This window comes from Rhinoderma darwinii, chromosome 3, assembly GCF_050947455.1.
Source record: "Rhinoderma darwinii isolate aRhiDar2 chromosome 3, aRhiDar2.hap1, whole genome shotgun sequence".
Lineage (NCBI taxonomy): Eukaryota > Metazoa > Chordata > Amphibia > Anura > Rhinodermatidae > Rhinoderma > Rhinoderma darwinii.
Window position 1 is genome coordinate 127017873 of NC_134689.1, and position 23282 is coordinate 127041154.

The 23282-nt window shown below is 45.4% G+C and overlaps 1 protein-coding gene across 1 annotated transcript in view; it reads right to left on the minus strand.

Annotated features, from left to right (window-relative positions):
- DRAM1 (DNA damage regulated autophagy modulator 1) overlaps positions 1-23282 on the minus strand; it is a 133863-nt gene that overhangs the window by 85294 nt on the left and 25287 nt on the right. Inside the window, exons 2-3 of the mRNA XM_075860072.1 lie at positions 7642-7770; positions 6022-6117 (exon numbers count right to left, since the gene is read on the minus strand). The gene's annotated coding sequence lies outside the window, so the exon portion shown is untranslated. The remainder of the gene's footprint in view (positions 1-6021; positions 6118-7641; positions 7771-23282) is intronic.

Genomic DNA, 23282 nt, shown 5'->3' on the forward strand with positions numbered 1-23282 from the left:
CGCAAGACGGTTTTACCGCTCGCGGGAAAAAGACGCCTCCGCCTCCCATTGAAATCAATAGGAGGCATTTTCGGCCGGTTTTTCACGAGTTTTGCGGCGCGGTTACCGCGTCAAAAAAATCGTCAAAAAACTCTGTATGAACATACCCTAATGCTTTTGTATTTACAGTTCTTTTAAACACCGATCACCGAAAACCACCTGCCTAATATTTTGTAAGTCCCCTTTGTGCCGCCAAAACAGCTCTGACCCACTGAGGTATGGACTCCACAAGACCTCTAATAGTCAGTGCAGTCAGTCTGTGCAGCCCGACCTCCTGGGATGATGTTTCAACCCATGTGACCGCTGCAGCCTGTGATTGGCAGCAGCAGTCACATTGGATGAAACGTCACCCCAGGAGACCGGCCTGGATGGAATAGTATAGGGATCTGGTAGGCTTTTTTTTTTGTTGAATAGCCGCTTTCCTGCCGCAAAAATTGCAACATTTGTGATTTGTTGGAGTTTTTACCTCCCCATTGAATTCAATGGGGAAAACCGCACCAGAAAACCAGCGATTCCACAGCATAAGGCCTTATTCACACGAACGTGTCCGTTTAGCGCACGTAAAAAATGCAGCGTTTTTCATTCGTTGCAGTTCCGTGTGACATCCGTGTACAGTGCGTGTCTGCGTTTTAACGCGCGTATGTCACGCGTTTTTTACGTCTGCAAAATAAACTGAAGGAGGTGGTTTTCTTTTTCTCATCATTTCTTTAGCAACTGTTGCGTGAATCACAGACAGCACACGGATGTACGTCCGTATGCTGTCCGTGATTTTCACGCAGCCATTGACTTCAATGGGTGTGTGATGCGCAAAAAACGCACAAGTATAGGACATGCAGTGAGTTTCACGCAGCGGATACACGCTGCGTGAAAAACACTGAATGTCTGAATGGCCCCATTGAATTGCATTGGTCCGTGTGACTTGCGTTGTTTTAACGCGAGTAACACGGACGTGAAATACGCCCGTGTGAATAAGGCCTAAATTGACATTATGCAGATTAAAAAGACGCTCAATTTATGAACTGTTTTTCGGCTGATTTTTCATGTGGATGAGATTTGTTCAGATCTCATCCACTCTGCTGCTACTGAACCACACTGCGGATTTTCCTCTATTAAATACGTGGTATCTGGCAGATCCTTCAAGTCCTAAACCTTGTGAGGTGGGGTGTCCATGGATCAGACTTTTTTTTCCAGCATATAGAACAAAAACCTGGTCAGATTGAGATCTCGGGAATTTGGATATCAGGTCAACACCTTGAACGCTTTGTCATGCTCCTCAATGCATTCCTTAAAAAAAGTTTCATTGTGGCAGGGCACATTATTCTGCTGAGAGGCCGCTGGCATTAGGAAATACTGCTGCCATGAAGAGGTGAACTTGATTTGCAACAATGTTTACATAGGTAGGTACGTGTTAAAATAACATCCTTTGGTTAGCGTAGTATTTTAATTAATTTCCTGTGGTATACCCGATTAATGCTAGTAAAGTCCTAGTAATACTATGTAAAGTCTGTGCTGCTGGCTGCTCATAACTCTTCAGCGGGAGACATCTCGTGTCCATGGCTCCCGCATGCAGAATGGCCGTTAGCACTATAGGTGTAAAGGATCTGCCAGACACAACTTCTGTGTATACGCCCATAGGTAATCAGTCTGCACCTGAGTCTATGTCTCTGAGACTGACTCCATCTTCCACCACTCAGGATGGCAGGCTTAGGAGTGGGAGAGCCTATCGCAGCCTGGCCAGACGGAGCTAGCTCCCGCCCTCTGTCTATTTATACCTGCCTTTCCTGTTCCTCCTTTGCTTGTGATTCTTCTCGTGTGGTTTCCTGGCCCAGCTACAGCTTCTGACTATTTGATCCTGCTCCATACTGACCCCGGCTTACTGACTACCCTCCTGCTCTGCGTTTGGTACCTCGTGCACTCCTGGTTTGACTCGGCTCGTTCACCACTCTTGTTGCTCACGGTGTTGCCGTGGGCAACTGCCCCATTTCCCTTAGCTTTGTGTACCCTTGTCTGTTTGTCTCGTGCACTTACTGAGCGTAGGGACCGCCGCCCAGTTGTACCCCGTCGCCTAGGGCGGGTCGTTGCAAGTAGGCAGGGACAGAGTGGCGGGTAGATTAGGGCTCACTTGTCCATTTCCCTACCCCCATCATTACAATAGGATTCTATAGATTTACTTTGAAAGTGGAGGCACGCTTTAACATAAAAACTTAATTCAAACACTAGGTTTATTTTGTTTATGACACATTCCCTTTAAGTATGCCAACAAACCCAATAAATTGCTGTCGGTTAGAAGGAGAGCAATTGAGCGGGGTGAAACCGTAGCGGAGTGCGGCTTGACTGGGGCAGAGGTACCAGGATCAGTAATGGGGTTTAGTGGGATTTTTAGTGGAGGCGTGTAATTCTTAATTTTGGCCACTAGATGGGGTATGGGTATGGCCTGGGAGGGGATATATAAAGGAGAACAAAGGGAGCTTACCTCATTTAGTAGCAGTGTAGAGAAGTTGTAGGTTGCTGCAGGAGTAGCTAGTTAGCCTTAGGAAGCATAGCGTCCTCCATGGATGAATTTTTGGCGGCCGTCCGGCAGGCAGTGACTCAGCGAGGACAGGACTGGGTGCAGGCCACGCTAATGGCTGCAGTGGCCGGTCCTGGGGAAGCGAGGACAGCACTTCCGGTCCAGGAGCGGGCCCGGCGTTTCAGGCCACCCGGCCGCCCTAGTCCGGAGCCCACGCCCGGGGTTCGGCGCCAGCTTGAGAGCCCCACCAGGGACCCACACATAGTTGCAGGCCGGCAGCGGTCTGCTCCGGTGGGCCTGCGGTCGGGAAGGAATCCTGTGCGCCGGCGGGACCCAGCAGAACGTGGGATGGGGGCCGCCCCTCCTCCCCCTTCTAATCGTCGCATTGAAGCAGAGGAATCGGCGGCTGTATCCCCAGGTGAGAGACTGGCCGGGGAGGCAGCCATGCAGGGGGACGTACCTGCTACGGGAGCCACCCGTTCCCTGCGGCGGGCGGGCTCTCGGAGGAAGAGGGCGACTGCAGCTTCACTTGCAGGAGCAGGAGGGAGCGTGGGCTCTGCATATCTGGTCGCACAGCGCCGCGGCCTGCACAGTCCGGCTGGCCGGCGGCTTGGCCAAAGAGGGGGGGCGGAGCCTGTATTCCCTGCTGCCGCACGTGCAATAGCGGCTGGAGAGCCCCAGGAAGAGGGTGAACTCACGGATTAAGATGACGTGCCAACACGGAGGGGTCCTCCTCCAGGAGATGCGACAGCCGTTAGACCTACTAGACGGCCTGGATGTCGGGACGGAGTCTTCTCGGCGGCTGCTTGGGATCCTGCCCAGGGACAGCAAAGGTGAGGGCGCTTCGGCGCAAATGGGGAAATGTCAAAGCAGGGGGGCTGTTTTACCTGTGGGGGTTGTGGGGCATGAGCGTATAATTCAGGGAGTTTTGTCGGGTATGTTCGAATGGTTAGCACGTGTTGGGGGGGGGGAGTACGGGGGGTTAGGGTCCCCCGCGATGGCGTGGTCAGCGTTAGGGTCGCAGCCTGATGTCAGTGTGGTAGTTGCGCGGCCGCCTGTTGCGTTACCGGTAACTGCGGGGGGAGCTGGAGAGGTTGCGGTGGGTGCTCCGGGGGCTGCGACTGTAGTGAGCGTCGCGTCTGAGGGGGGGATGCACTCGCAAGTACGAGTAAAACGGGGTACGGCATTGAAAAAGCTAAAGCGGCGGAGGAAGTGAGGTTGGCGGACGCGGCAAAAGTGGAGATATACGTGTGCTTTGAAGGTCAGTTAGGCACTCATTTAAAAATAGAGACCAAGGAGAAAATTTGGAAGGACGAATTTGTTGAAATCTTCTCGTTGTTGCCTCTAGAAAAATGTAACTTGGATAGTCCTGCCATTCCTGGGAACTCCTGCCCTCCCTGGCTGTGGGACGTGGTCTAGGGGTATCGGCAGCGCTGATTAGACGGTCTTATTCCAGGGTGTGGTCTCGTTGGGAAGGCTTGATGCAACAAGTGGGTGTGCCGGTGGCGGATGACTCCTTGGAAACTTTGTTGTTATATTTTATTGGTTTGTCGTTTAGCGAAGGGGCATCTATTTCAGTGGCGTCGCAAAGAGTGGCTGCAGTGGCCTTTTGGTGTAAGTTACACGGAGTACGCGATGTGTCCGAGTCCTTTTTGGCACGGCAGGCGCTTAGGGGCTAACGAAAAGGCGGGGCGCGGCGGGATGTTAGGCGCCCCATATCATTCGAGTTACTGGGAAAGTTGTGTGTCAGTCTCGGGGGTGTGTGTACTTCACAGTATGAGGTGTATTTGTTCCAGGCAGCATTTTCATTAGCGTTTTTTGGGGCTTTCCGGATTTCTGAGTTGGTTGCACGGAGTGGCTTGGTGGTCGGGGGTTTGCTATTGGATGACGTGGCAGTACTTGGTGACATTGTTTCTTGTTTAATTAGGCGGTCAAAAACGGACCAGATGGGTAAAGGGGTGAAAGTGGTGCTTTCACGTTTGGAGGGCTCCCCATGGTGCCCGGTAGGGTGTGTGGAGTGCTTCTTGAATATTCGGAAGACGGGCGGTGGCTCTTTCTTTATACACGGGAATGGCAAGTCATTGTCTCAGTTTCAGTTTATTGCAATTTTCAGAAAGTGTTTGGTGGCCCTGGGTTTGGATGGTAGGGATTTCTGTTCGCATTCCTTTCGGATTGGGGCAGCTACGGAGGCATCCCGGTGGTATGTCCGTCCTCAGTTGTTATAGTAGGGGTGTTCCTGCTTAAAAAATTACGAGGTGTTATGGTTGAGTCTTTGTATACTACGTTGTTATTTCTATTTCAGGAGCGGCGCTGTGTCTGGCGTGGATTGTGGGTCATTCTTACATGCACTGGGGCGCACTGCGCGCCGATGTTCGACCCGACGGGCGGCAATTGGGTTTTCACAGGGCAGATATGCAGGTTCGCTGGTTAGGGCTGCGGGGAATGCTGTGGAACAGGGTGTTGTCGGAGGTACAGTTCTATGCAGGCATGGATAGGGCGCCGGATATCTTATTGCTACACGTCGGGGGTAACGATTTGCGGGACATCAAATTAGACCTGTTAAGGCACTGGTCAGCATTTCCTAAATTGATTGTGATCTGGTCGGATATCGTGGCCAGACAGGCGTGGCGGAATGCGAGGAGTGTGGAGGTGTCACGTTTTGTTTGACGTAATGGGGAGTTCGCAGTGCGGCACAAAGAATTGGAGATACTGTCCCTGGGATTTCGCCGCAGCGATGGGGTTCACCTTTGCCCGGTTGGCATAGACATGTGGTGCTTGGGCCTGCAGGATGGATTGGAATTAGCCCTCAAGGTTTGGCGGGACGGCCTCCAGTAAGGTTTCACTGTGGTCCGTCTGTGGTGGGGAGAAGGGGTCCTTGGAGACAGAAATTTTATGGTCAGGTGCACTAAAATGGGCCATGCATCTGAAGGTGTAATACAACGAATGGAGTCCTGGGGGGAGGGAGTCCCCCAGGAATAGTTGGAGAGTTGTATTTTGGTGCCCTTAGGCCAGGTGTGGACGGCTAAGGGTAAGGAGTTTTACCTTACTTGGAGAGTAGGGGTTAAAATTGGAGACTGCCTCTAAGGATGTTTTTTTCTCCCCAAAAATGGAGAAGATAGAACAGGGAATATCTTCTAGGATGTTTTTGTTGATTATTTGTCATCTTACATTGTATTTTATGTAAAGTTATTTTGGAAAATTATTTATGAAAGTTGTTTATGGAAAAGTTGTTTATATAAAAATGTTGTTAATAAATATGGCTTCTATGGCCTTTCTCTAACAATGGCAGTGGAGTCTTTATTGGGGGAGAAAAGGTGGGGCCATGGTAGAGACGGGTGTCAATCTTCTGTCCTTAAAGTCATGAGAGCCTTGCGCACCAATAATAGTGTTTTCAAAATGAGTTTACCCTCAGGTGATATATTTCAGCTAATCCAGGTAAGATCTATTTAACATACCATAAATTGTATACCTACCTTTCCCCTTCCACCTCCAGACATCCCTGAATTCCTTTTGAACTGCTGTAGGTTTATCTAAACTGTCTTCTCATGAACTCGACACCTTAAATCGTCCTGTAATCTCAAGAGATAGTTAGCAGTTATATTTTTTAAACTTGGCAAAACTTCTTGGAAGGATGGCTTCACAGCCATTTATTACAAAAAGAAATTCTAGAAATCATATCTGGCCTTTGGCGGACATCTATAACTATATTCTTCAGGAATCTCCAATACGGGAAGAATTCCTGTCTGCAAAAATCACAATCATTCCTAAGCCCCAAAAGGACCATCTTCTACCCTCCAACCATAGGCCCAAATTCCTCTTAAATTTGGACTATAAACTACTCCCTTCCATCCTTGCCTTGCGCCTCAACAGATTACTCCCCTCCTTGATACATTAGGACCAGGTGGGTTTCATTCCTTCCCACTAAGCACCTTATAATATTAGAAACATATTAAATCTTATTCATGCTTTAAACCAAAAGAAGATCCCACTAGCGGTTTTAGCCCTGAACATTACAAAGGCTTTTGAAAGTCTATCCTGGATTTACCTGTTTGAGGTATTGAGTGTCATGGGGTTTGCTGGTCTCTTTGTTTTTTCTGTACGAATATTTTACTCTAATACATGAGCTACTTTAAAGTTACCTTCTTAAATAAAAATATCCTATCCATATCCAACAGGGCACGAGGCAAGGATGCCCTCTTTCTCTGGCGATATTTGCCATTGCGATGGAGCCCATAGCCAATTATATAAGATCTCATCCCGATATCAGGTTTATCCATAGGTCCCAGGCAATATAAAAACTTAGTGTCTTTGCAGATGATTTACTGCTCATCATCACGAAACCACTGCTATCCCTCCCCAAATTGATAACAGTATTGGAGACATTTTCCATAATGTCAGGACTAAATATCAATTATAACAAGTCCGAATTTCTACCATGCAATATATCCCTACATGAAGCAAACCTAATACGACTTAATTTTAACTTTCAGTTACACGCTCACGCTATTCCATATTTGGGAGTAAAATTGACCCCAACTATAGAGTCCTTATATTGACATAATTACCCCTCTTTGCTACATAAACTAGCCAAAGCTCTCTTGGAATGGAACTCTCCTCTTTTATCATAGGGAGATCGTATAAATGTGATAAAAATGTAACGTTATCTCGCATACTAAACCTATTCCTGTCTTTGCATTTCTTTAGCCAAAACGGACATCGTTCATTTTCAATCCAAAATTAACAGACTTGGAAGTATAACCGCCCACAGATTTAGAATAAACCAATGTATTACCATAAGTGTCTGGGAGGCCCCTCAGTACCTCATCTACTTGATTTTAAGGTGCTCAAATTGCTCAAGTAATGGTGGTCGATTGCCCGGCTCAGCTCCTATCTCCCTCAGGACATAGAGAACACCAATTCCACTCAGTTCAAACTGATATGCCAGAACTGTTCATTCCAACCAGGGAACCAATCATTCTAACCAAGATTTAGGGGTGATCTGATCCCTCCCTCCATGGCGGCATTACTACACAAGTATATCTAAGGGCAGTCATCGAATTAGCTTGGCTGAGTCCTGTATAAAAGTCATTCACCATACTTAACTGGTCCCCTCACGAATGCATCGGATCTATCCATTTTCTTCATTTCTTTTCGGGGTCGCCAGGAGACAGGTTCGCACCTCTATATTTGGTGGTCGTGCCTGATTGTCATTACCTTCTGGTCTGTAATACAATTAGTGTTACGGTTGGGTAAATTGTTCCTAAATCCTAGTCTGTTTTAATATTGGGGGGGGGGGGGGGATAAGCCGCTGGCTTGAATAACCAGCAGCACAAACGATTTAGTAAAGGAGAGAATTAGTAAAATTAAAGTTTATGAAAAGTTATCTGCTCTCTGAACTTATAATATGGATCCATTCTTGATTGCATGGCAATCGTGGATAGATCAGAGCCACTCCCCAGGCTTACCACATTTAGTATGGTAATGAGAGGCCCTTCTTACTTATGTGCTTAACTGCTCTATACTTTTTGTGATAATTCTTTTTTTTCACATTTATATATGATTGCCCATTAGATTTGTTTTTATATATTTTTTATTTATTTTTTTAAACATATTTTTTATTGACAAAATAGAAAATACACAGTAGGATATTGAACCATAAAGTTCATCAGAGATGTTACAGAATAGGAATGTACAAAATGTATCAGGAACAGTAGCTAAAACAAAATTCCATAGCAGTACACATCCGCAAGTTTACAAAAATAAACCATTATACATTCCAATAATACATACATGTGTATATAAAGAAGAGTAAGGACATGCTGAGGTTTATTATAAAAAGAAAGAAAGAAAAAGCCAAACAAAAACAAACCTTAACAAAAACAAAACTCACCAGTTATAAATGAGATAGGAGAAAGACAGAGATACAGTCATGTACAATTAGGTATGAAGAGCGTCCATAAAGTACCTAGAGGACTGCCATTTGTCCCAAGATAAGCCCTGAGAGAATTGATACCCATGTACAGTAGAAACCGTTCTTTCCATAATGCAAGTTGAATTGACATATTGAATTACTTCAGATATGGTAGGAGTGGCAGTCTGCTTCCAATATTTAGCTATCAGAATCTTTGCAGAGGTCAAAACATGAAATATGATTGTTCTATCATGAGAATGAAAGTCAGCGACTCCAATATTAAGTAACGCTAATGCCGGACTACAAACGAAGGAATACTGTAAAACAGTAGTCAAGAGTTTGTCTATTCGTTTTTATAGTTTGATACGTTCGTATTGTATTAGCCCTCACTGTTTGAAGACATTCTGAAAGATTATACTAAAGTTGTTTTTGACACTAAAGTAACATCCACATGAATGCTAGTTCCCAAGGTTTCCCAACAAAAAATTGCCCATGGTCCATGTTTGTGCCATCTCTTCCCCAGGTAAGCGACGCACAATAACCGTTCGTCCACATGTTGTAAACGAAGACGTGATTAATCAGACCAGGCCACCTTCATCCATTGTGCCATGGTCCAGTTCTTATGCTCATGTGCCCACTGTAGGCACATTCAGCAGTGGACAGGGATCAGCATGAGCACTCTGAACGGTCTGCAGTTACGCAGCCCTATACATCCTGAGGATAGGCCATCAATTTTTTGGGACTGGAAAACCCCTTTAATGTTATGGCTGATCGGTGTATAGCACCAACATATTTTGCAGCGCTGTATAAAGATTCTCAAGACACACACTAGAGACAGTTTCATAGGAAACCAATTAACCTATCAGTATGGTTTGTTGAGTGTGGGAGTAAACTCGAGTACCTGGAGAAAACGCACACAATCACAGGGAGAACAATTTTTTCATTCAAACAGATAAATGTGACACATAGATGAGAGACACCAGAGCCACTGTCAGCCAAGCCGTTGGTCCAGCAGATTGACAGTTTCAGCTTACAGCGGAGCTATGCAGATTCTATGTGTAGTGCATACATAGACGTAAAAGTAAAGAGAATTTTTAAGAAAAGTCACTTACAATAAAATGTAATCACAAAATACATACATTTAAAAAAAAAAAAAAAAAGTCTGCAGAGGTTTACGAGGCTTTTACTTTATCCTTCCCCCAACTTACTTAGGGACCTCCACCAACTCCAGACAAACATAAAGGAATCACATTTTAACATATATGATTCACAATATATTGCTTGAAATACAGGGTGGGCCATTTATATGGATACACCTAAATAAAATGGGAATGGTTGGTGATATTAACTTCCTGTTTGTGGCACTGTAAATGATCTGCCAGGCACATCTTCTGTGTATACGCCCATAGGTAATCAGTCTGCACCTGAGTCTATGTCTCTGAGACTGACTCCATCTTCCACCACTCAGGATGGCAGGCTTAGGAGTGGGAGAGCCTATCGCAGCCTGGCCAGACGGAGCTAGCTCCCGCCCTCTGTCTATTTATACCTGCCTTTCCTGTTCCTCCTTTGCTTGTGATTCTTCTCGTGTGGTTTCCTGGCCCAGCTACAGCTTCTGACTATTTGATCCTGCTCCATACTGACCCTGGCTTACTGACTACTCACCTGCTCTGCGTTTGGTACCTCGTGCACTCCTGGTTTGACTCGGCTCGTTCACCTCTCTTGTTGCTCACGGTGTTGCCGTGGGCAACTGCCCCATTTCCCTTAGCTTTGTGTACCCTTGTCTGTTTGTCTCGTGCACTTACTGAGCGTAGGGACCGCCGCCCAGTTGTACCCCGTCGCCTAGGGCGGGTCGTTGCAAGTAGGCAGGGACAGAGTGGCGGGTAGATTAGGGCTCACTTGTCCGTTTCCCTACCCCCATCATTACATAATCACAAGCCTATATACCTAGTCTACCCTTATCCCTGACACTACTATGGACCCCCTAGAGACCCTGGCCCAGCAAATGCAGGGTCTCTCCCTACAGGTCCAGGCCCTGGCTCAGAGGGTCAACCAGCCTGACGCTACCATGGTAGTGCCCCTCAACTCACCTCTTGAACCCCACCTCAAGTTGCCCGACCGGTTCTCAGGGGACCGGAGGACTTTTCTCTCCTTTTGGGAGAGTTGTAGGCTCTACTTTCGCTTAAAGCCTCACTCCTCAGGTTCTGAGAGCCAGAGGGTGGGTATAATTATGTCCCGGCTTCAGGAAGGGCCCCAAGAGTGGGCCTTCTCCTTGGCTCGTGACGCCCCTGAACTTTCCTCTGTTGATCGTTTCTTTTCTGCTCTCGGACTCATTTATGACGAGACTGACAGGACTGCCTTTGCCGAGAGTCAGCTGGTGACCTTACGTCAGGGTAAGAGACCTGTTGAGGAGTATTGTTCTGACTTTAGGAAGTGGTGCGTAGCTTCTCGGTGGAATGACCCTGCCTTAAGGTGCCAGTTTAGGTTGGGTCTGTCGAACGCCCTGAAAGACCTGCTAGTTAGCTATCCCTCTTCTGACTCCCTAGACCAGGTTATGGCTTTAGCGGTACGACTTGACCGACGTCTCAGGGAACGACAACTTGAACGTTTTTGTGTTTTCCCCTCTGACTCCCCCATGATGCCTCCTGAGGTCCCGCTGCTTCGCTCTTCCACGGAAGACTCGGAGGTACCTATGCAACTCGGGGCCTCCGTGTCCCCCCGACAACGTAGAGAGTTCCGCAGGAAGAATGGTCTCTGCTTCTATTGTGGGGATGACAAGCATCAAGTGAACACCTGTCCAAGGTGTAAGAATAAGCAGCCGGAAAACTTCCGCGCCTAAGTGATCATCGGGGAGGTCACTTGGGCGCACAGGTATTTCCCGTAAATCTGAAACGTAATAAAATCTTGCTTCCCTTTCAGGTCTCTTTTGGTGGTAGGTCTGCTACCGGCAGTGCCTTCGTGGATTCAGGGTCTTCTGCTAATATCATGTCTGTGGAATTTGCTATGTCTCTAGCTATGCCTTTGATTGATTTGCCTAAACCTGTCCCGGTAGTGGGTATCGATTCCACTCCTCTTGCTAATGGTTATTTTACACAGCATACCCCTGTTTTTGAACTCCTTGTTGGCTCCATGCATTTGGAGCAGTGCTCTGTACTGTTGATGCAGGGATTATCGTCCGATTTGGTTTTAGGCCTTCCCTGGTTTCAGTTGCATAATCCCACGTTTGACTGGAATACTGGGGAGCTTACCAAATGGGGTAATGAATGCTTGACGTCATGTTTTTCTGTTAATTCTATTTCTCCCCCTGAGGAGGTGAACACGCTACCTGAGTTTGTTCAGGACTTCGCTGATGTTTTCTCTAAGGAGGCCTCCGAAGTGTTACCTCCTCATAGAGAATACGATTGCGCTATCGAATTGGTACCAGGAGCTAAGCTCCCTAAGGGTAGGATATTTAATCTTTCTTGTCCCGAACGTGAAGCCATGAGAGAGTATATCCAGGAATGCCTGGCCAAGGGTTACATTCGCCCCTCTACTTCTCCGGTAGGTGCTGGCTTCTTCTTCATAGGGAAGAAGGATGGTGGTCTTAGGCCATGCATTGACTACCGTAACTTGAATAAGGTCACTGTAAGGAACCAGTATCCCCTTCCTTTGATTCCTGATCTCTTTAATCAGGTTCAGGGGGCCCAATGGTTCTCTAAGTTTGATCTACGGGGGGCGTATAACCTTATCCGCATCAAAGAGGGGGATGAGTGGAAGACTGCGTTTAACACGCCCGAAGGTCATTTCGAATACCTCGTCATGCCCTTTGGGTTGTGTAATGCTCCTGCGGTCTTCCAGAATTTCATAAATGAGATTTTAAGAGATTACCTGGGGGTATTTCTTGTAGTGTACCTTTATGACATACTGGTGTTTTCCAAGGACTTGTCCTCCCACATTGAGCATGTCAGGAAGGTGCTCCAGGTCCTTCGGGAAAACAAACTGTTTGCGAAAACCGAAAAATGTGTGTTTGGGGTACAGGAGATACAATTTTTGGGTCAAATCCTCACTCCTCATGAATTCCGCATGAACCCCGCCAAGGTCCAGGCTGTGGCGGAATGGGTCCAACCTGCCTCCCTGAAGGCGTTACAGTGTTTCTTGGGGTTCGCTAATTATTACAGGAGATTTATTGCTAACTTCTCGGTCATCGCTAAGCCTCTTACGGACCTCACTCGCAAAGGTGCTGATCTCCTCCACTGGCCTCCTGAGGCTGTTCAGGCCTTTGAGGTCCTTAAGAAGTGCTTTATCTCGGCCCCGGTGCTGGTTCAGCCCAACCAAATGGAGCCATTTATCGTGGAAGTTGACGCATCCGAGGTGGGAGTGGGGGCTGTCTTGTCCCAGGGTACCAGGTCCCTCACCCATCTCCGTCCCTGTGCCTACTTCTCCAGGAAGTTTTCGCCCACTGAGAGTAACTATGATATTGGCAACCGCGAACTCTTAGCCATTAAATGGGCATTTGAAGAGTGGCGCCACTTCCTGGAGGGGGCTAGGCATCAGGTAACGGTCCTTACCGACCACAAGAATCTGGTTTTCCTAGAATCTGCCCGGAGGCTAAACCTGAGACAAACTCGATGGGCGCTATTTTTTACCAGATTCAACTTTTTGGTTACCTATAGGGCTGGGTCTAAAAATATTAAGGCTGATGCACTGTCGCGTAGCTTCATGGCCAGCCCTCCTTCGGAGGAAGATCCTGCTTGTATTTTGCCTCCTGGTATAATCATTTCTTCTATTGATTCTGATTTAGTCTCTGAAATTGCGGCTGATGAAGGTTCAGCTCCCGGGAACCTTCCTGAGGACAAGCTGTTTGTTCCCCTGCAATTCCGGCTAAGGGTACTTAGGGAAAATCATGACTCCGCACTATCTGGTCATCCAGGCGTCCTGGGTACCAAACACCTAATTGCCAGAAACTATTGGTGGCCTGGGTTGCCTAAAGATGTTAAGGCCTACGTCGCCGCTTGTGAGGTTTGTGCTAGGTCCATGACTCCCAGGTCCCGACCAGCGGGCTTACTATGTTCTTTGCCCATTCCCCAGAGACCTTGGACCCATATCTCCATGGATTTTATCACCGATTTGCCTCCATCTCAAGGCAAGTCGGTGGTGTGGGTTGTAGTAGACCGCTTCAGTAAGATGTGCCACTTTGTGCCCCTCAAGAAACTACCCAATGCCAAGACGTTAGCTACCTTGTTTGTCAAACACATCCTGCGTCTCCATGGGGTCCCTGTCAATATTGTTTCGGACAGAGGGGTACAATTTGTTTCATTGTTTTGGAGAGCCTTCTGTAAAAAGTTGGAGATTGATCTGTCCTTCTCCTCTGCCTTCCATCCTGAAACTAATGGCCAAACTGAGAGGACTAATCAATCTCTAGAACAATATTTAAGGTGTTTTATCTCTGAGTGTCAATATGATTTGGTCTCATTCATTCCCCTCGCCGAATTTTCCCTTAATAACCGGGTCAGTAACTCGTCAGGGGTCTCCCCCTTTTTCTGTAATTTTGGGTTTAATCCACGGTTCTCCTCCGTTTCATCTGGTAGTTCCAACAATCCCGAGGTAGAGGTCGTTCATCGGGAACTGTGCACAGTCTGGGCCCAGGTTCAGAAGAACCTAGAGGCGTCCCAGAGCATACAAAAAACTCAGGCTGATAGAAGACGTTCTGCTAACCCCTTGTTTATGGTCGGGGATCTGGTGTGGTTATCGTCTAGGAACTTGCGCCTTAAGGTCCCGTCTAAGAAGTTTGCTCCCCGGTTTATTGGGCCGTATAAGGTCATTGAAGTCCTCAATCCTGTCTCCTTCCGACTGGAGTTGCCCCCATCTTTTCGAATACACGACGTGTTTCATGCCTCCCTCCTTAAACGCTGCTCCCCGTCCTTGGCTCCCTCGAGGAAACCTCCTGTTCCCGTTCTCACCCCTGAGGGGGTGGAATTCGAGGTGGCCAAGATTGTGGACAGCAAGATGGTCCAAGGCTCCCTCCAGTACCTGGTCCATTGGAGAGGATACGGGCCTGAGGAGAGGACTTGGGTACCCGCCCGGGATGTTCACGCTGGGGTATTGGTCAGGAAGTTCCACCTTCATTTCCCCAATAAACCAGGTCCCCTTAGAAAGGGTCCGGTGGCCCCTCATAAAAGGGGGGGGGGTACTGTAAAGGATCTGCCAGGCACATCTTCTGTGTATACGCCCATAGGTAATCAGTCTGCACCTGAGTCTATGTCTCTGAGACTGACTCCATCTTCCACCACTCAGGATGGCAGGCTTAGGAGTGCGAGAGCCTATCGCAGCCTGGCCAGACGGAGCTAGCTCCCGCCCTCTGTCTATTTATACCTGCCTTTCCTGTTTCTCCTTTGCTTGTGATTCTTCTCGTGTGGTTTCCTTGCCCAGCTCCAGCTTCTGACTATTTGATCCTGCTCCATACTGACCCTGGCATACTGACTACTCTCCTGCTCTGCGTTTGGTACCTCGTGCACTCCTGGTTTGACTCGGCTCATTCACCTCTCTTTTTGCTCACGGTGTTGCCGTGGGCAACTGCCCCATTTCCCTTAGCTTTGTGTACCCTTGTCTGTTTGTCTCGTGCACTTACTGAGCGTAGGGACCGCCGCCCAGTTGTACCCCGTCGCCTAGGGCGGGTCGTTGCAAGTAGGCAGGGACAGAGTGGCGGGTAGATTAGGGCTCACTTGTCCGTTTCCCTACCCCCATCATTACAGGCACATTAGTATATGGGAGGGGGGAAACTTTTCAAGCTGAGTGTTGACCATGGCGGCCATTTTGAAGTCGGCCATTTTGTATCCAACTTTAGTTTTTTCAATGGGAAGAGGGTCATGTGACACATCAAACTTATCGAGAATTTCACAAGAAAAACAATGGTGCGCTTGGTTTTAACGTTACTTTATTCTTTCATGAGTTATTTACAAGTTTCTGACCACTTATAAAATGTGTTCAAAGTGCTGCCCATTGTGTTGGATTGTCAATGTAACCCTCTTCTCCCACTCTTCACACACTGATAGCAACACCGCAGAAGAAATGCTTGCACAGGCTTCCAGTATCCGTAGTTTCAGTTGCTGCACATCTCGTATCTTCACAGCATAGACAATTGCCTTCAGATGACCCCAAAGATAAAAGTCTAAGGGGGTCAGATCGGGAGACCTAGGGCGCCATTCAACTGGCCCACGACGACCAATCCACTTTCCAGGAAACTGTTCATCTAGGAATGCTCGGACCTGACACCCATAATGTGGTGGGGCACCATCTTGCTGGAAAAACTCAGGGAACGTGCCAGCTTCAGTGCATAAAGAGGGAAACACATCATCATGTAGCAATTTCAGATATCCCGTGGCCTTGAGGTTTCCATTGATTGTCTATGCTGTGAAGATACGAGATGTGCAGCAACTGAAACTACGGATACTGGAAGCCTGTGCTAGCATTTCTTCTGCGGTGTTGCTATCAGTGTGTGAAGAGTGGGAGAAGAGGGTTGCATTGACACTCCAACACAATGGGCAGCACTTTGAACACCTTTTATAAGTGGTCAGAAACTTGTAAATAACTCATGAAAGAATAAAGTAACGTTAAAACCAAGCACATCATTGTTTTTCTTGTGAAATTCTCGATAAGTTTGATGCGTCACATGACCCTCTTCCCATTGAAAAAACTAAAGTTGGATACAAAATGTCCGACTTCAAAATGGCCGCCATGGTCAACACCCAGCTTGAAAAGTTTCCCCCCTCCCATATACTAATATGCCACAAACAGGAAGTTAATATCACCAACCATTCCCATTTTATTTAGGTGTATCCATATAAATGGCCCACCCTGTACATAAAAGACTCTTATCTCACATCAGAATCTTGCTACCTTTTACACTTTGCTTATTTCTTCAGCACAATATCCCTTTACCAGGCAGGAGCACATTTAACTCTAATGCAGTCAAAAGTATTTATACTAAATACATCCCCATATAGTCAATGTGCTCCACTTTCTTTTTTTTTTTTTACAATATTATATAGTAAAAAAAAGTCCATTCAATATAAACATAATAAATACTAATAATACCACCTAATCAATCTCAAATTGTTGTCATTCAGTGCACAAATATTATGCAGTAAGCGTCTAACACTATACAATTCCTAAAAATAATACGGCTTCTATGTAATAAAAGAAAGTGATGCTGAGCTAATAGCTATAGTAGTCAATTATACCTCCATGTAGAGGGCAAAAAAAACATGACCATACTATGTCTAAATAATACCCCATACAGTGCTCTCAACAGAACATGAAATTTACTATGTTTATAAAGATTGATTTTAATTATATGTGTAAGGACTGGAAGCCCTCAGGTGTAGTAGCCGTTGGGCTCATGACTGTGCGGCACGGAAGGGGATAAAAAAGGGACATTGCTGGCTAGGGCGGGCCGTTTAGGTTAGGCAGCGGGGGTGCAGGCCCTTATAAGGACGGAGGGCATCTGCCCCACTGGGCATTTTGGGGGCAGTCTGGTGGGCGGGCTTGCCCACCCTCCTTTTCCGGGTTTTATAAGCCAAGGGCGGGCAGACATCTTCCTCTTCTGGCCGTTAGTTGTCCCACCCTCCCTCCCTAATTGTGGTGTTGAATTTATTTAAAAAAAAAGAAAAAAAAAAAGGGAGAAGTAGAGCGGGGAAAGTTTGTTTATACAATATGTTTTCCTTTTAAAAAAAATAAATAAATAAATAATAATTTAAAAAAAAGGGGGAGACATGTACCAAGATGTTAATACGTGTTGTCTCTGGAGCAATGAGTATATTTTATGCGGATTGTATTCCGTTCAATGGTCATTTTGTTGATCGTTTCCATGTTTGTAATGGCCATTGTACATTTTGTGGTCTTGAGGCGAGTATTTGTTTGGAATCTCATGTCACAGCAGGCGGTATTTTGTATTAACCCTTTAATGACCGCCGATAAGCCTTTTCACGGCAGTCATTAATGGGCTTTATTCTACAGCGCCGCCATTCTACGGCGCTGCTGTAGAATAAAGTAAACAGAGCAGGGAGCTGTCAAATCTCCCTGCTCTCAGCTGCCGGAGGCAGCTGAGGGCTAGGGGCGTCCCTGCTCTGCCGGGTGAGATCGATTTTAGTATCGATCTCACCCGTTTAACCCTTCAGATGTGGTGCACAATAGCGTGCACCGCATCTGAATGGTTTTGGAGAGAGGGACGGAGCTCCCTCTCTCTCCCACCGACACCCGGCGATAAAATCGCCGAGTGTCTGTGTCTTCTATGGCAGCCGGGGGTCTAATAAAGGCCCCCAGGTCTGCCTGGAGCGAATGCCTGCTAGATCATGCCGGAGGCATGACCTAGCAGATGCCTGTCCGTTTTAAACGGACAGGCAGTAATACACTGCAATACAAAAGTATTGCAGTGTATTATAATAGCGATCGGAGGATAGTGAATTCCCCTAGTGGGACTAGTAAAAAAGTAAAAAAAGTTTAATAAAGTTAATTAAAAAAAAAAAGTGAAAAAAAAAAATGAAAAACCCACTTTTTCCCCTTACAAAATGCTTTACTATTAAAAAAAAAACTACAATAAAGCAAAAAAGTTACACATATTTGGTATCGCCGCGTCCGTAACGACCCCGAATATAAAGCTGTTACATTATTTAACCCGCACTGTGAATGCCGTAAAAAAATATAATAAAAAACAATGGAAAAATTGCTGTTTTCTGTTAATCCTGACTTTAAAAAAATGTGATAAAAAGTGATCAAAAAGTCGCATCTACTCTCAAATGGTACCAATAAAAACTGCAAGTCGTCCCGCAAAAAACAAGACCTTATACAGCTATGCCGACGCAAAAATAAAAAAGTTACAGCTCTTCGAATGTGACAATGGAAAAATGTAAAAAATGGCTTGGACATTAGGGCCCAGAATGCAAGCAGGGGGAAGGGGTTAAAAGAAGGGACCTACATGCCCTGCCTTAGGCAGGCTGGCATACGGGTATAAGCGGTTAACGGTTTATTTGGAATATTGGAATAATAAATAAAGCTGTGGCCAACCCTCGTGTCAACCCACGTTTAAAAGTTAAATTGGTGTCGGTCTAATTATTTATGTGGTTGAGGTAAACCCACCCTGGCCTGTACACGATGGTGGTATGCGCACAGTCGTGGGTGCGGTCCCTTTAAATTTCTACATACATGCCTTGTTGTGTCTACACTTTTTGTGTAGTGATAGTGAGCTTCTTCTGTGGTCCCCATTTCCCCATTGTCTGTGGAACTGCTGCCACGGCGTCTAATAGGACACGGTACTGGTAGCTAGTGGGAGGAGAGGAGGAAGGTGAGGCGGAGTGTGAGGGCAGGGACAGTTTACAGTTGGTGAGGCGCTATAACAGAAAAGAGGAGAAGTAGAGACTATACAGTATATCCAGAAACTAATTCTGAAGGTGGCTGTGCCCAGAACCGGCTGAAGCAAAAGAGAGGGAGCCTGGCTGACTCGGGAGCCAGCTGAGGGGCCTAATCCTCCAGCCATAAAGAGTGAGTGGACTGTTGGAGCATAAAGGGAACCAATGACTAGTCCTACCTACAAGTTTAAGTAACAAGTGCAAGTAACCTGTTAAGTTCAAGAACATAGAGCCTCTTCCTACATATCTGAAAGTAGATGTATACAAACAAGTTCTGCAAAAATCAAGCATTTATTATTGTTGTTGCAAACTGTTTAACCCCTTTAGGACACAGCCTGTTTTGGCCTTGTGGACACAGATGATTTTTTCAAATCTGACATGTGTCAATTTATGTGGTAATAACTCCGGAACGGTTTTACCTATCCAAGCGATTCTGAGATTGTTTTCTCGTGACATATTATAATTTATGTTAGTGAAAAAATTTGGTCGATAAATTCAATATTTATTTGTGAAAAACTTCAAATTTTAGCAAAAATTTGCAAAAATTTGCATTTTTCTAAATTTAAATGTATTTGCTTGTGAAACAGATAGTAATACCACATAAAATAGTTACTAGTTAACATCCCCCATATGTCTACTTTGTGTTTGCATCATTTTTTTTCACGTACTTTTATTTTTCTAGGACGTTACAAGGCTTAGAACTTTAGCAGCAATTTCTCATATTTTCAATAAAATTTCAAAAGGCTATTTTTTCAGGGACCAGTTCAGTTCTGAAGTGGCTTTGAGGGCCTTATATATTAGAAAGTCCCCATAAATCACCCCATTTTGAAAACTGTACCCCTCAAGGTATTCAAAACCACATTCAGAAAATATTTTAACCCTTTAGGCGTTTCACAGGAATTAAGGCAAAGTAGAGGTGAAATTTACGAATTTCATTTTTTTTGCCGAAATTCATTTGTAATAAAAAAAAATCTGTAACACAGAAGGTATTACCAGAGAAACGCAACTCAATATTTATTGCCCAGATTCTGCAGATTTTAGAAATATCCAACATGTGGCCCTAGTGCGGTAATGGACTGAAATACCGGCCTCAGAAGCAAAGGAGCACCTAGAGGATTTTGGGGCCTCCTTTTTTTAGGAATATATTTTAGGCACCATGTCAGGTTTGAGGAGGTCTTGTAGTACCTAAACAGTCGAAACCCCCCCAAAGTGACCCCATTTTGGAAACTACACCCCTCAAGGCATTTTTCTATGGGTATAGTTAGCATATTGACCCCACAGTTTTTTTGCAGAATTTAGTGGAATTAGTCTGTGAAGATGAAAATCACCTATTTTTCTGTGGAAACATAGAATTTTTTCATTTTTACAAGGAATAAAGGAGAAAAAGCACCCCAAAATTTGTAAAGCAATTTCTCCCGATTACGGCAATACCCCATATGTGGTCGTAAACTGATGTTTGGACCCACAGCAGGGCTCAGAAGGGAGGGAGCGCCTTTTGGATTTTGGAGCGCAGATTTTGCTGGATTGGTTTTCAGTGCCATGTCGGGTTTGCAACGCCCCGGAGGGACCAAAACAGTGGAAACCCCCAAAAGTGACCCCATTTTGGAATCTACACCCCTCAAGGAATTTTTCTAGCTGTATAGTGAGCATTTTGGCCCCTCAGGATCTTTTGTAGAGCTAAGGTGACCAAAAAACAGCGATTTTGGCGCTTTAAATTCTTTATTTCTTACAGCGTTCACCGTGCGCAATAAATTACGTTTTAATTTATTCTGCCGGTCGGTACGATTATGGCGATACCATATGTGTATAGATTTTTTTAAGTTTTGCAGCGTTTGCACAATAAAATTACGTTTCTATAAAATAATTTATTTTCTGGGACACGCTATTTTGAGCCGTAACGTTTTTATTTTTTCGTCAAAAAAGCTGTGGGAGGTCTTGTTTTTTGCGGGACGGGTTGTAGTTTTTATTGGTACCATTTTGGGGTAAATGCGACTTTTTGATCACTTTTTATTCTCTATCTTGGGAGGGGTGGTGAGCAAAAAATAGCGACGCTGACAGTTTTCCGTTTATTTTGTTTGCGGCGTTCACCGTGCGGAAAAATTAACATTATAGTTTCATAGATTGGGTCGTTACGAATGCGGCGATACCAAATATGTGTACTTTTTTTTAACGTTTTCATTTTTTCCCTATAATAAATGACTTATTATAGGAAAACAAAACCTTTTATTTTTACACTTTTATAAAACATTTTTATAAACTTTTTTTTACTTTTTACACTTTATATTTTTGTTTATTAACTTTTCTTTTACTTTTTACACTTTCTTTTTTTGACCTGCAGCTCTGATCGCTGCTAGAATACATTACACTACCTAGGTAGTGTAACGTATTCCAACTGTCAGTGTGACGTCACAGTCACTCTGACAGTTGGTCTACGAGGATCAGCAGAGGCTGATCCTCATAGGCTGACATACATGGCAGACCTGGGGGCCGTTGTCTGGCCCCCGGGTGCCATCACAAGCATCAGAAGCCCCCACGATTGCATGGGGGCTGCTGATGCGCTACAAACCCGCTACATGCGGAGATCGCAATCGAGCCCCGCATGTAACGGGTTAATTGCCGAAATCAGCGGCGATGAGCCGCTGATCGGCAACACTGGAGAGTGTCAGCTGTCGGGGACAGCTGATCTCCAAGTTCCCGATGCACACTGTCGCCGACAGTGTGCATCGGGAACGACACAGTGACTTTCTGTCACTCTGACAGGAAGCCTATCAGGACCAGCCGAAGGTTGGTCCTGATGGGCTTCCATCCATGGCAGACCCGGAAGCCATTGTTTGGCTTCCGTTTGCCATACTAACTATCGGCAGACCCCGCGATTTCGGACGGGGGTCTGCCGATATGTTAGAAACCCCTAAAATTCGGCGATTGCACCCGATCGCCGAATTTAAGGGGTTAATGCGCCGAAATCAGCGGCAAAGGACCGCTGGCCGGCAAGAGGGGAGTGTCAGCTGTCGGCGACAGCTGACCTCCCGATTCCCGGTGCACACTGTCGCCGACAGTGTGCACCGGGATTAACTCAGTAACTGTACGTCCTCGTGCGGGAAGTAACTTCCCGCAACGACGTACAGTTACGTCCTGGTGCGGATAGGGGTTAAGCCCTTTAGGACACAGCCTGTTTTGGCCTTGTGGACGCAGCCGAATTTTTCAAATCTGACATGTGTCACTTTATGTGGTAATAACTCCGGAATGCTTTTACCTATCCAAGCTATTCTGAGACTATTTTCTCATGACATATTGTACTTTATAATAGTGGAAAAATTTGGTCGATAAATTCAATATTTATTTGTGAAAAACACCAAAATTTTGAGAAAATTTGCAAAAATGTGCATTTTTCTAAATTTAAATGTATCTGCTTGTAAAACCGATAGTAATACCACACAAAATAGTCACTAGTTACCATTTCCCATATGTGTACTTTATATTTGCATTGTTTTTTGAACATCCTTTTATTTTTCTAGGACGTTACAAGGCTTAAAACTTTAGCAGCAATTTCTCACATTTTCAAGAAAATTTCAAAAGGCTATTTTTACAGGGACCCGTTCAGTTCTGAAGTGGCTTTGAGGGCCTTATATATTATAATACCCCAATAAATCAACCCATTTTAAAAACTGCACCCCTCAAAGTATTCAAAACAGCATTCAGAAAGTATTTTAACCCTTTAGGCGTTTCACAGGAAATAAAGCAAAGTAGAGGGGAAATTTACAAATTTCTCTTTTTTTTTGCCGAAATTCATTTGTAATAAAAAAAATTGTGTAACACAGAAGGTTTTACCAGAGAAATACAACTCAATATTTATTGCCCAGGTCCTCCAGTTTTTAGGAAATATCCCACATGTGGCCCTAGTGCGGTAATGGACCGAAACACCGGCCTCAGAAGCAAAGGAGCACCTAGTGGATTTTGGGGCCTGCTTATTTTTAGATTATATTTTAGGCACCATGTCGAGTTTGAAGAGGTCTTGTGGTGCCAAAACAGTGGAAACTCCCCAAAAGTGATCCCATTTTGGAAACTAGACCCCACAAGGAATTTATCTAGGGGTATAGTTAGCACTTTGACCCCACAGGTATTTTTCTATATTTATTGGAGTTAGTCTGTGAAAATGAAAATCTACTTTTTTTCTGAAATAACATAGACATTTTTAAAATTTACAAGGAATAAAGAAGAAAATTCACCCCAACATTTGTAAAGCATCTTCTCCCAATTACGGCAATACCCCATATGTCGTAATAAACTGCTATTTGGACCCACGGCAGCGCTCAGAAGGGAGGGAGTGCCATTTGGATTTTGGAGCACAGATTTTGCTGGATTGGTTTTTAGTGCCATATCGCGATTGCAACCCCCTGGAGGGAACAAAATAATGGAAACACCCCAAAAGTGACCACATTTTGCA